Source organism: Malaclemys terrapin, chromosome 1 (assembly GCF_027887155.1).
Source record: "Malaclemys terrapin pileata isolate rMalTer1 chromosome 1, rMalTer1.hap1, whole genome shotgun sequence".
Lineage (NCBI taxonomy): Eukaryota > Metazoa > Chordata > Testudines > Emydidae > Malaclemys > Malaclemys terrapin.
Genome location: NC_071505.1, coordinates 343624042 through 343637403, shown reverse-complemented (window position 1 = coordinate 343637403; position 13362 = coordinate 343624042). Strand labels below are relative to the sequence as shown.

Genomic DNA, 13362 nt, shown 5'->3' with positions numbered 1-13362 from the left:
GAGAACAGTTGATCACTGTCCTCCATGTCCACTACAAGGTAGGACAAGAAGTAATGGGCTTAATCTGCAGCGAGGGAGATTTAGGTCAGCTATTAGGAAAAACTATAAATAGAGTCCTATCAAATTTATGGTCCATTTTGGTCAATTTCACAGTCATGGATTTTAAAAATAGTAAATTTCATGATTTCAGCTATTTAAATCTAAAATTTTACTGTGTTGTAATTGCAGGGGCCCTGACCAAAAAAGGACTTGTGGGGGAGGGGGATTACAAGGTTATTTGTAGGGAGGATTGCAGTACTGCTAGCCTTATTTCTGCGCTGCTAGAGGTGGCGGTGTTGCCTTCAGAGCTGGGAAGCTGGAGAGTGGTGGCTTCTGGCCGGGAGCCTAGCTTTGAAGCCAGAGCTGTCTCCAGCAGCACTGCGGAAGTAAGGATGGCATGGCTTGTTATTGCCACTCTTACTTCTGCATTGCTGCTTGCAGAGCAGGGCCCTCAGTCAGCAACTGCCAGTCTCCGACCACCCAGCTCTGAAAGCAGCAGAGTAGAATTAAGGGTGGCATGATATAGTATTGCCACCTGCACTTTAGCGCTGCTGCTAGCAGGGCATCACCTTCAGAACTGGTTACACAGTGAACAGCCACTGCTCTCTGGCCACCCAGCTCTGAAGGCAGCACAGAAGTAAGGGTGGCAATACCACAACCCCCCTAAAATAACCTTGATACCCCCGTACAACTCCCTATTAGGTCAGGACCCCCAACTTGAGCAATGCTGGTCTTCCCGATGAAATCTGTATAATATAGGGTAACATCACACAGAAGACCAGATTTCATGGTCTGTGATGCATTTTTCATGGCCGTGAATTTGGTAGGGCCCTAACTATAAAGGTAGTCTAGCACTGGGATAGGCTTCCAAGGGAGGTTGTAGATTCCCTGTCATTGAAGGCTTTTAAGAACCAGTTACACAAACACCTATCAGGGATGGTCTAGGTTTAGTTGGCCCTGCATCAACACGAGTGGGTGGATTAGATGACGTCCCAAGGTCCATTCCAGCCCAACATTTCAATGATTCTATGTGATCTTTTTGGACTGTGTGGCCAGCTGGGGAATCAGAGGTTAATGGTGTGGTAAGAAGAAGCAGAAGGGGTGGAAGCAAGTTCTCAGGGAAGAAAGGAAGGGGTTTGAAGAGTTATTTAAGAAATAGAGCCTATAGTCTTGGACAGCAGCCAACTTCTCCTGCAACCCCTATCCTGCTTGCTACAAACCAGCACTTCAGCCCTTTCTGCTCCTCATAGCTCAGAGAAGGTGCAGTGTAGTGTTTTTAGTTAGTTATGTTATGAGGTGCTCAAACTAATCAAAGAAATTCCAAGAGGCTTCTGCTTTCTGTCATCCTGAGGATAAGTCCCCCATTGTCAAGGGAGATAAGACCATATTTATGACTCCCAAGAGGCTATATACAAACTCAGTAAAGCTCCATTTTGAATTTTATTTTGCTTTAACTTTCTATGCCAATTTCTTACTATTTTTTTTTTTTGGTTATAGATGTAAACATGGTTGTTGTGATGGGTGCTTTCTATGTAATATTTGATAGGAATTTTAATTCTGAAAACAGCAACTGGTAAACACCATTTGGTGTAAAAAGGAACTAAGTAAAAAGAATGTCTTATCAACACCAGGACACATCTGCCTGATATATGATTACCAGATTGGTATAGAAATAAATCCTTATCTCAAGAAAACAAACACTGTAAAGAAGATATTTTAGGAAAACTTGGTCCTGTAACAGAATGTGATGATGTTCTTTATTCAGGATATTCCATAGAGGAATGTAGGGATGTGTTCTCTAAGCATAAAGTGAACCCTTTCCTTTCTCTTTTTTTTCAAAGAAAAGCCTTTAAAAAAACATGTATAGTTAGAAAAGTTATAAACCTTTTGTTTATTTCTTACAAACAGCTTTCTGAAATGTGTGCTTGTATATATGTTACCTAAATGCACAGCTTCTAATATAATTTCCTAATATCATTGCTATGTCAATGGTAAAATGTTGTATGTACCAGTATGGAATCTAATAATATAAACTACTAAACTGATTAATAATACAAGAAGCCATTTAAAGTATAGAATATTTATATTAATGGGGGATTATTTAATTATTTAACAATATATAAGCAACTCCCTCACCCAACTCAGGAAGAAAAAAGGAATCATTTCTCTATAAATTATTATGAAAAATCAACAACTTCTTTAATAACTATTTCAGAGTAGCAGCCGTGTTAGTCTGTATCCGCAAAAAGAACAGGAGTACTTGTGGCACCTTAGAGACTAACAAATTTATTAGAGCATAAGCTTTCGTGGGCTACTGCCCACTTCTTTGGATGCATATCCGGGGCAGTAGCCCACGAAAGCTTATGCTCTAATAAATTTGTTAGTCTCTACGGTGCCACAAGTACTCCTGTTTTTTAATAACTATATAAGCTACAGATGCTCTTTAAACATTATTGCATTTTAAAGAGACTGTTTAGAAAACTAAACTTTTAAAGAACGGGAGCATTAAGTCTTTTTGAAAAAAAAAAGCAAACAGAATTTTATGACCTGTTGAATTCTAATAAAATTGAAGGACTAGCTCAGAAAATGGACTGGATAAAAAGAAAGAATTAAAACTCCAAAAATTATCTAATACTCTTTTGCCACAGAAGAACAAAGCCAATTAGAAGCATATGCATTATTCATTCATTAAGCAAACTGCATATTTAGAAACTGAAGGTTTCACGAAAATCAACACTTGAAGGCACGGAGCAAGTGAAAGGATGACAAGCAGCCAACTTTAAATATAAACCAAATTGAAAGAAGTGTATTTTTTTATAGTTTCAAGAAGAGTATAAAAAACTTGGAAGTGAGCACCCATCACTCTCATAGCCTCTGCTATGACACATAATACTCATCAATTTATGTGTCTACCTCTACAAACAAGGTGCTACAGATACATAAGAAGAACAAAGAAGCTATCATCAGAGAAGCCACAAAAAAACCTCCCCAAGGACAACCTCCTGAAAGGAGAAGAGGTGAGAGGAAGTTAACGAGAATGCTGTCAATGGATTAGATTTAAAGACTCTTGTCATTGGTTTTATTGTGATATTGAAATGCTTCTGTAATTAAAGATGTTAATGACTTCTCCTTTTAGGTACCAAATGGTTAAACCCTATATTCCTGGAGAACCTAGAATTCCTGGAGAGAATACCAATTATTGGTAACAGAAAAAGTAGAGATTTAATTGGATTTTAGATTCTTAAAATTCCTTAATTGGCCTGTTTTAAGACATCTCCTCAAATGACTTCTTCTAAGTAATGAATTTAAATATTTTGAGTTCAAAGGATTAGTTAAGATTGTTTACTATGCTCAATTAGAAATTGTATGTTATTCCTGATAATCAACAGAACTCCCCTTTCCTGAAACAAAACTCTTTTGCCCATTGTGAGAAAGCAAAGTGAGATGGAGCAAGAGAGCTGCCCTGCAGGAGACTTGAAGCCTGGAGCAGGCTTGCTAAATGAGTCAGCCAGAGATATGTGGCACAGAGAAGGAACCTTAAGTAGCTGATTCCTTATAGGAGAACTCAAGCACTCCTGGGGAAAGGAGGATGGACAGATTGACTCTGAGAAGCCACAAGGAAGTCAGTGTGGCCAGGGCAGGACTGGGCAGCTGCAAGCTTATGAGACTCTGGGAAGGAACCTTTTTCATTTGCTCAGGCTCTGAGGTAAGAGGCATAACCTAGGCATAACCTGGGATAGATTTTTGGATTCTGTAAGTGACTGGGAAAATTCCTTTTTTAAGTTTGTTTTTGGACTCTCACCCCAAGTGAGTTTGTTTGACTGCTTCTTTTTCTCTCTCTTTCAGATTATTTTAAACTACAGGATCAGTTGGGATTGAGTGTTTGGGGACTGCTTGATCCTTTGTTCCCTGGATCATCCTTGATCATCTTTGATTAGCCTCAGTCAGCATTGTGATCACCCTCCCACTGTGTGATTAACAAGGGGGTAGGGCTGACCTAGGAGAGAAGGCCTTAAAAGCAAGAGGCTAACTGAGCAAGGGGAGCTAGCAAACAGGAGAATTTATAAGAGGGAATCGTAATATAATCACCATGGTTAGGAAGGGCCACATCACCAGTACCAACACTGCTCCTGTCTCCTCTATCTGCAACTGTATCCAGACAGAGAACCTAACCATGGATGCCTCTACCCAGATCCTGGTGTGTATTTGTAGAGACTGTGGACTGCATTTCTCACTCTCAGAAAGCCAGGCTGGGGCGTGGGAGGGGGGACTGTCCAGTGTGAAAGGTGCCTGCTGGTGGAATCTTGCAGAAAGCAGGTGGAAGAGTTACAGGAGTAGGTGGCTAGGCTGAGGCATTCCATCCATGCCCATGAGGAATTCATTGAGAGTATTCATATGGAGACGTTCAAGGCTGAGAAAGCTATCCAGCTAGAGAGGACTGCTGTCATGCCACCGGGGGAGGAGGATATGGCTCTGTCACAGGGAGGACACTGGATTTTGGTTACTTATGGCAACAGGCAGTGCTCCACCCCTACTCCAATCCCACCGATCACAGTGATGAAGAACCTTTATACTGCCCTGGCAACCAGTGATGAGTAATCCCCCCAAAGGTGGAGGAGGAAAAGCCATGTACCCCTAAGGCTGGGAGGATTGCAGCTACCACTCCCAGGAGGAAACAGAGGGTAGTGGTGTTTGGTGACTCTTCTCAGGGGGACAGAGGCACCAATTTGTCGCCCTGACATGGCATCCTGGGAGTTATGCTGCCTTCCAAGGGCCAGAATCATAGATTGGGATTGTCAGGGATCGTCCGGGCCTCTGACTACTACCCTGTACTATTTGTTTATGTGGGCACTACTGCGAGGTATGACCCTGAGCAAATCAGACTACAGGGCTCTGGGAGTAAGGGTGAAAGAGTTGGGGGCATAGGTGGTGTTCTCTTTGATTTTTTCTTTTTGGTCAAGTGTAGGGGCCCAGACAGAGACTGATGGATCCTGGATGTGAATGCCTGACTGCGAGGTTATGGTGTTGCCAAGAGGGCTTTGGCTTCCTTGACCACAGGATGCTATTCTGGGAAGAAAGACGGCTAAGCAGAAATGGGGTATCAAGGAAGGGGAGGAGTATATTTGGATACAGACTGGCTAACCTAGCAAAAAGAGCTTTAAATTAGGTTTGATGGGGCAGGTGACAAAAGCCCACAAATAAGTCAAAAACACGGAGACCTGGGAGAAGGGTCGGAATCTGGGGGCACATGGGCTATTACAGCAGGGATAAGGGGAGAGGCTGTTCTAGATTTGATTTTGATAAATAGGGAGGAAAGGGTTGAGAATTTTGAAGTGGAAGGCAGCTGAAATAAGAACACAAGAATGGCCATACTGGCTCAGACCAAAGGTCCATCTAGTCCAGTATCCTTTCTTTCAAAAGTGGCAAATACTAGGTGCCCCAGAGGGAATGAACAGAAGAGGTAATCATCAAGTGATCCATCCCCTGTCGCAGGGATTTTTAGATGAAAGTGAACATGAAATGGTAGAGTTCATGATTCTAAGGAATGGTAGGAGGGAAAACAGCACAATAAAGGAGTTGGTAGGTAAGATCAACTGGGAAGCAAGTCTAAAGGGAAAAACAATAGAAAAGTTGGAAGTTTTTCAAAGAGACATTATTAAGGGCACGAGAGCAAACTATCCCACTGCTCAGGAAAGCAAAGTAGAAGACCTTAAGCACTTTGCAAAGGGTAAACAAACCCCAGGGTCAACATCTGAAACAGCCTCAGGCTACAAGTTTCATATGAGTCCTGAGAAGTGCAGACCAATTTTTAAACATTTCTTACCTACCCCATTTGAAGACTATCTATCATAGACATGACATGGCAGAGTACTATAATCCCGTAGTGATTATTATTAGAAATAATACACAGTAGATACCCTATCCAACTCAAATCTCTCCCTTTATCATAATCCCAATTCAGAGCCAACTGTCATGTAAGCCTGAGAACAGAAGTTCTCTCTTCAGGAAGCAGTGGTCATAGTACAGGGGAGTACAGTGTATTCCTGGTACTTCCTAATCCCGAAGGACTGAGGTCTTTGTTTTGTAATAGACCCAAAGAAAATAAATTCCTTGACCTTGGCTCAATCAGGAGATCTTCAAGTGGAAACTAGGTCACATTACAAAGGGTTAATATAAACAAATGAGACGAGTATGTAGGGATAAAATTAGAAAAGCCAAGGCAAAAAATGAGATTAAAGGGTAACATGAAAACATTGTACAAATGCACTAGAAGCAAGAGAAAGACCAAGGACTGAGTAGGCCTGTTACTCAATGATAGTGGGGGGAACAATAACAGAAAATGTGGAAATGGCAGAAGTGCTAAATGACTTTTTTGTTTCAGTTTTCACCAAAAAGGCTAGTAGCGATTAGACGTTTAACATAGTTAATGCCAGTAAAAATGAGGTAGGCTCAGATGCTAAAATAGGGAAGGAAGAAGTTAAAAATTACTTAGACAAGTTAGATGTCTTCAAGTCAGCAGGGCCTGATGAAATATATCATGAAATTCTCAAGGAGCTTACTGAGGAGATAGCTGAGCCAATAGTGATTATCTTTGAAAAGCCATGGAAGACGGGAGAGATACCAGAGGACTGGAAAAATGCAAATATAGTGCCCATCTATAGAAAGGAAAATAAGAACAAATTGGGAATTGCAGACCTGTCATCTTAACTTCATTACCTGGAAAGATAATGGAGCAAATAAACAAGCAATCAATTTGCAAACGTAGAAGATAATAAGGTGATAAGTAACAGTCAACATGGATTTGTCAAGAACAAATCAAGTCAAACCAACCTAATAGCTTTCTTTGACAGGGTAACAAGCCTTGTGGATGGGGGGAAGGGGTAGATGTGGTATATCTTGACTTTAGTAAGGCTTTTGATATGGTCTCACATGACATTCTGATAAACAAACTATGGAAATACAACTTAGATGGAGCTACTATAAGGTGGGTGCATAACTGGTTGTATAACCATTCCCAGAAAGCAGTTATCAGTGGTTCACAGACAAGCTGGAAGGGCATATCAAGTGGAGTCCTGAAGGGATCAGTTCTGGGACCACTTCTGTTCAAGATCTTCATAAATGCTTTAGATAATGGCATGGAGAGTACACTTATAAAGTTTGTGGGTGATACTAATCTGGGAAGGGTTGAAACTACTTTTGAGGGTAGGATTAAAATTTAAAATGATCTGGACAAACTTAAAGAAACGGTCTGAAGTAAATAGGATGAAATTGTATAAAGACAAATGCAAAGTACGCCACTTAGGAAGGAACCATCAGATGCACACATACAAAATGGGAAATGACTGCCTAGGAAGGAGTACTGCAGAAAGGGATCTGGGGACCATAGTGGATCACAAGCAAAACATGAGCCAACAGTGTAACACTGTTGCAAAAAAACCCCAATCATTCTAAGCTGTATTAGCAGGAATGTTGTAAGCAAGACATGAAATGTAATTCTTCCGCTCTACTCTGCACTGATTAGGCCTCAACTGGAGTATTGTGTCCAGTTCTGGGTGCCACATTTCAGGAAATATGTGGACTAATTGGAGAAAGTCCAGAGAAAAGCAACAAAAAGGATTACAAATCTAGAAAACATGATCCACGAGGGGAGATTGAAAAAAATGGGTTTGTTTAGTCTGGAGAAGAGAAGACTGAGGGGACATAACAGTTTTCAAGTACATAAAAGATTGTTACAAGGAGGAGGGAGAAAAATTGTTCTCCTTAACCTCTGAGAATAGGACAAGAAACATTGGGCTTAAATTGCAGCAAGGACAGTTTAGGTTGAACATTAGGAAAAACTTTCTAATTGTCAGGGTGGTTAAGCACTGGAATAAACTGCCTTGGGAGGTTGTGGAATCTCCACCACTGGAGATTTTTAAGAGCAAATTAGACAAATACTTGTTAGTTATGGCCTAGATGAGGGGTCAGTAACTTTTCAGAAGTGGGGTGCCAAGTCTTCATTTATTTACTGTAATTTAAGGTTTCACGTGCCAGTAATACATTTTAACGTTTTTAGAAGGTCTCTCTCTATACGTCTATATTATATAACTAAACTATTATTTTATGTAAAGTAAATAATAGTGCAACAAGGTGAGAGGGGCCAGCGGCTAGTATCCCAGGCCAGCAGCGGGCTGAGCGGGGTCAGTGGCCAGGACCCTGGCTGGCACGGGGCCGGAGGCTGGAACCCCAGACCATCTACGGGCTGAGCGGGGCTGGTGGCCAGGACCCCGGCTGGCAGGGAGACAGTGGCCAGAATCCCAGACTGGCTGTGGCCTGAGCGGGGCCATCGGCTGGTATTCCAGGCTGGTGGCCAGAACCACAGACCGGCAGTGGCTGAGCGAGGATGGTGGACAGAACCCCAGACCATCAGCAGGCTGAGCGGCTCAGCCTGCTGCTGGTCTGGGGTTCTGTCCGCCAGCTCCTGCCAGCCGGGGTCCTGGCCACTGGTCCCACTCAGCCTGCTGCCGGGCCAAGGGTTCCGTTCATCCGGGCAGGCCCTGGCTGAGCAGGGTGGACAGCCCGGACTCCGGCTGGCAGCAGAGTGCCACTAAAAATCAGCTCTTGTGCCGCCTTTGGCACGTGGGCCATAGGTTGTTGACCCCTCGTCTTGATAATACTTGGTCCTGCCATGATTGCAGGGGACTGGACTAGACGACCTCTTTAGGTCCCTTCTAGTCCTATGATTTTCAAGAATGTAACTTTTTTTAGAAGTTCTCCACAAAGAGACATACAGAAGAGATTGAAATAGAAATAAACATTTGTTAAGAAGAATAAGGTTAATATTAACTATGTCAAATTCTCCTTATTTCTTGACCAAACATCCCAGAATCTTTTCTATGTTAGCCAAAGTTTCTTGCAAAAAGAAGAACAGGAGTACTTGTGGCACCTTAGAGACTAACAAATTTATTAGAGCATAAGCTTTCGTGGACTACAGCCCACTTCTTCGGATGCATGCTCTAATAAATTTGTTAGTCTCTAAGGTGCCACAAGTACTCCTGTTCTTCTTTTTGCGGATACAGACTAACACGGCTGTTACTCTGAAAAGTTTCTTGCTAAACTCTAATGTCAAAGAGGATTTTTTTTTGACAAATGAATGTTGTTGTACTAGTAGTCCTGTACTTTATTATCAGCTCTTTACTCTGAACTTTAGCTGATCCTAATATTGATGTTATCAATAATGTGAATTTTAGCTAGACCTTAGCATGTTATTAAATAATGGATTGTCTCCTTTGTTCTCAAATCTTCTGAAACTTACAGAAATGTCCAGAAAGGAGCTACTTGTAATTTATGGGGGCATTTTCTTTAATTGAGAAGATAATCGATTGAAGTATGCTTTTAACTCATCAGGAATTACTCTAATAGATTTCTGTCACAATGACTTGGTGATAGAACTTTTTTGTACCTGATAAAATAGTATATGGTTGAATAAATGTCTATAGCTTATCAGTTATGTTAACTAAATTCCATGGTCAATAGTTCCTTTTCTTTTTCTCTTTTCTGTAAACACAGTATATAAAGAGATACCTGTTATTATAGATGTGTGCAGTAATGAATAAAATGGTTTAATTGCAAATGGATGCTCATAAATGTTCTGTAATTAATAAAATTAGTAACTGACTAAATAGAAAGGAACATGTAAGGTGTGTTCTATAATCAATATTTCAGCAAAACCTCAATGTATGGAATCATGTATAAGCATTAAGAGGTAACTGTAGTCACAGAGCTAGCAGCGATAAATTAATTACAACTACAATTGCCTTATTGATTCAATGTAAAGATAAAACTTGAGAGAGGAGTTTTCTTTGTTCTGAACAGTATATAAGAGATGAGATTTAGGGAATTAGTCAGACGTGGAATCAAGTAGGCTGCCTCACTTCTCCAGTCTCAGATTTGGTACATATGTTTCCTTTTCTGTATTCTGTATAGTGCTGCATTGAGTAGTGCTTCATTGTCTTACTCAAATAAAGCTCCAGAGGAGTTATTTGACGTTGACTTATTAAATCCAAACACATAACACATTGGTTTTCACCTGTGTTCTATCATTTGTTTGGTTTATCTGGTCTTTAATAAAATACCCACAGTTAACAATTTTAATTATTTTGTTTGATTTTAAATCATGGTGTGTTCTACAGTATGTAAAAGAATCCCTATGACTAAAGTAGTGAACATCACATCTCTGAGTTGGCAGTAAGAGAAACAATTAGTAAAACCTGGACTACCATTCCTTGTTTCTCTAGACTAGGGGTGGGCAAACGTTTTTGCCCGAGGGCCATATCTGGGAATAGAAATTGTATGGCGGGCCATGAATGCTCACAAAATTGGGGTTGGGCTATGGGAGGGGGTGAGGTCTCTGGTTGGGGGTGTGGGCTCTGGGGTGGGGCCAGAAATTACAAGTTCAGGGTGCGGGAGGGGGCTCCGGGCTGGGGCGGGGGATGGAGTGCGGTGTGGGTTGAGTGCTCTGGCTGAGGGTGCAGGCTCTGGGGTGGTGCTGGGGATGGGGTGCAGGAGGGTGTTCCAGGCTGTGATTGAGGGGTTTGGAGGGTGGGAGGGGGATCAGGGCTGGGGCAGGGTTTGGGGTGCAGGGAGAGGCTCGGGAGTGCAGGTTCCGGGCGGCGTTTACCTCAAGCGGCTCCTGGAAGCAGCGGCATGTCCCTTCTCTGTCTCCTATGCAGAGGCACGGCCACAGGCTTTGCATGCTGCCCCATCCACAGGCACCGCCCATGCAGCTTCCATTCGCTGCAGTTCCTGGCCAATGGGAGCTGCGGGGGTGGTGCTTGGGGCGGTGGCAGCATGTGTAGGAGTCAGAGGGGGCCATGCTTCTGCTTTCATGAGCTGGATGGAGCGGCCTCCGACCCTGCTCCCTGACTGGAGCACCGGAGGGGGGCCATAGCGCTGTTTCCAGGAGCCACATGGAGTGGCCCCTGACCCTGCTCCCCAGCTGGAGTGCTGGAGTGGGGCAAGCCCCAGACCCTGCTCCCCAGCGGGAGCTCGAGGGGCGGATTAAAATGGCTGGGAGGCCATATGTGGCCCATGGGCCATAGTTTGCCCACCCCTGCTCTAGACTAAATAATTTTATTTTGTTGGCAGTGTTGTTGTAGCCATATTGGTCCCCGAATATGTGAGAGATAAGGTGGGTGACATAATATCTTTTATTGGACCAATTTCTGTTGGTGAAAGAGATAAGTTTTGAGCTACACAGAGCTTTTCTTTTTGAAAGATTGTTTCTTTGACAAACAGAAGTTGGTCCAATAAAATATATGTTCCTCACCCACCTCGCTAAATAAATTTTAGTAATTTTAGGAATAAAATTAATTGGCACACAACCACCTTTCCATCCCACAGATAAAAGGAGCTGCTAGTCCTGTAACCATAACACTAACTTCCTGGCAGTTTAGAAGAAACGGAAGTCAGAGAGTGACTATGTGGCAGGGACATTCCACTCAGTCTGCAGGTGAAATAGGTCATATGTTACTTGCCAGGTAAAAAATAAGCAGACAAGACACACTGCAGCTTGGGGGGCACATCTCCACCTAGTGCTGCTCTAAATGAGTGAGAAAAGGTAAAAGGGACACTTCACTGGGGAGCATCCTGACTGAACTAAACTAATTCTATAGAAAGCAACAAATTAAAGAGACGTAGTCACCAAAATGAATGAAGACAATCTAATTATTAACATTTATTGGGAAACTTGGCAGGATCAGCTATTCAGCCTCCATTAACAGAGGATGAGACGCGTGAGGCAGATAGAGCACGCTATAAAAATTGAACCCCCAAAATTATGTTTTAGGAAGAAAAGATCTGTTACTGAGGGCAGGTCTACACTACCCGCCTGAATCAGCGGGTAGAAATCGATCTCTCGGGGACTGAATTATCGCGTCTCGTCGGGACACGACAATCGATCCCCGAATCGATGCTTCTACTCCACCAACGGAGGTAGGAGTAAGCGCCGTCGACGGGGGAGCCGCAGAAGTCGATTTGCCGCCGTCCTCACAATGGGGTAAGTCGGCTCCGATACGTTGAATTCATCTACACTATTCACGTAGCTGAATTTGCGTATCTTAAATCGACCCCCCGCCGTAGTGAGGACATAGCCTCAGTGAATTAAAATCTAAACTTTTCAGTCAGATTTTGTGTTTCAAAATGCTGCTCAAAGTTGAGACACTGAGTACCAACACATAATGGGGAAGTTGTAAGCATCGCTCTGTAGAATAAGGAACTGTGCTCTATATGTATACCTGAATGTATGTATAAGTGGCTGTGAAGTTACTGACAAACTGTGACCGCATAGATCATTGTTGCAACCACTGTTATATATCTGCAGCAAATATTGTACAAAGGTTGTCTTGTGAGGTGTCTATAGAAGAGGTTCTGATTTGCTGGTTATAATTATGCTATCTATATGTGTTGGACCATATCAGGGAATTTCTGTATTAAAACCATAAAGTGTATGTGTATAACAAGTCTGAGGCCAAGAGAGACAAGGGGTAAGATTGAATTCAGTTGAATTCCCCACAGCTTAGGCCTCTTGCTTTTCCATTTCTGTGTCTCTGTGTCTCTCCTTCTCTGTGAGAAACATGCAAGGCCAAACTGCTAATTGTGTTAACACATCCTGAGACAAAAAGTCTGTTCTCAGAACAACTGTAATTGTTCTTCCAAACAGAACACAGACTCTAGGTATCTTTTAACTTGTCTGTTATGTATGTTAAAGTTTAAGTAGATTTGCAACATCCTGAGAGTTGCTAGAAGTTAAGAAATAGTAAAGTAATAAGTGATAAATGTATGTTAAAATAGAGAATGTATGTGAATGGATGCTTGATTTAGATAAAGGATAACTTGATTTAGATAAAGGATGAATGGTCAGGGAAGTGCCAGCCTAAGAATTACAACTTCAGTCTCAATTGGCTGAAGAATGCGCAGACTAGAGATAACCGGATGACCCCCGGAATCCACCCAAGTGTCACCCCCTCTCTTCCCCCCCCCCCCCCCCGGATGGAGGGCTGAAGACTCCGGAAGAATAAGATAACACTCAGACATTCAGCCATCAGGGATATGCCACCTGCTAATTGATAACCACCTCAAACAAACATCAGCAGGATGAAGCAATTCCCACAGATTTGTATAAGGACAAAATCCTATAAGAACAGACTCTAAGACTGAAAACTTTTGAGTCTGGTTCTGCAATCACCCTCCAGGAGCATCGGATGCACATCTGACAAGGACTTGGCTCCACCCTCATGTGCAGCTACCTGGCCAGTGCTCTGCCATGAGCAACCTCTAGGCTGG

General features: G+C 42.5%; 1 protein-coding gene across 1 annotated transcript in view; it reads right to left on the bottom strand.

Annotated features, from left to right (window-relative positions):
* The window catches only part of LOC128842975 (disintegrin and metalloproteinase domain-containing protein 20-like), a 189397-nt gene that overhangs the window by 31281 nt on the left and 144754 nt on the right, over positions 1–13362 (bottom strand). The window lies entirely within an intron of this gene.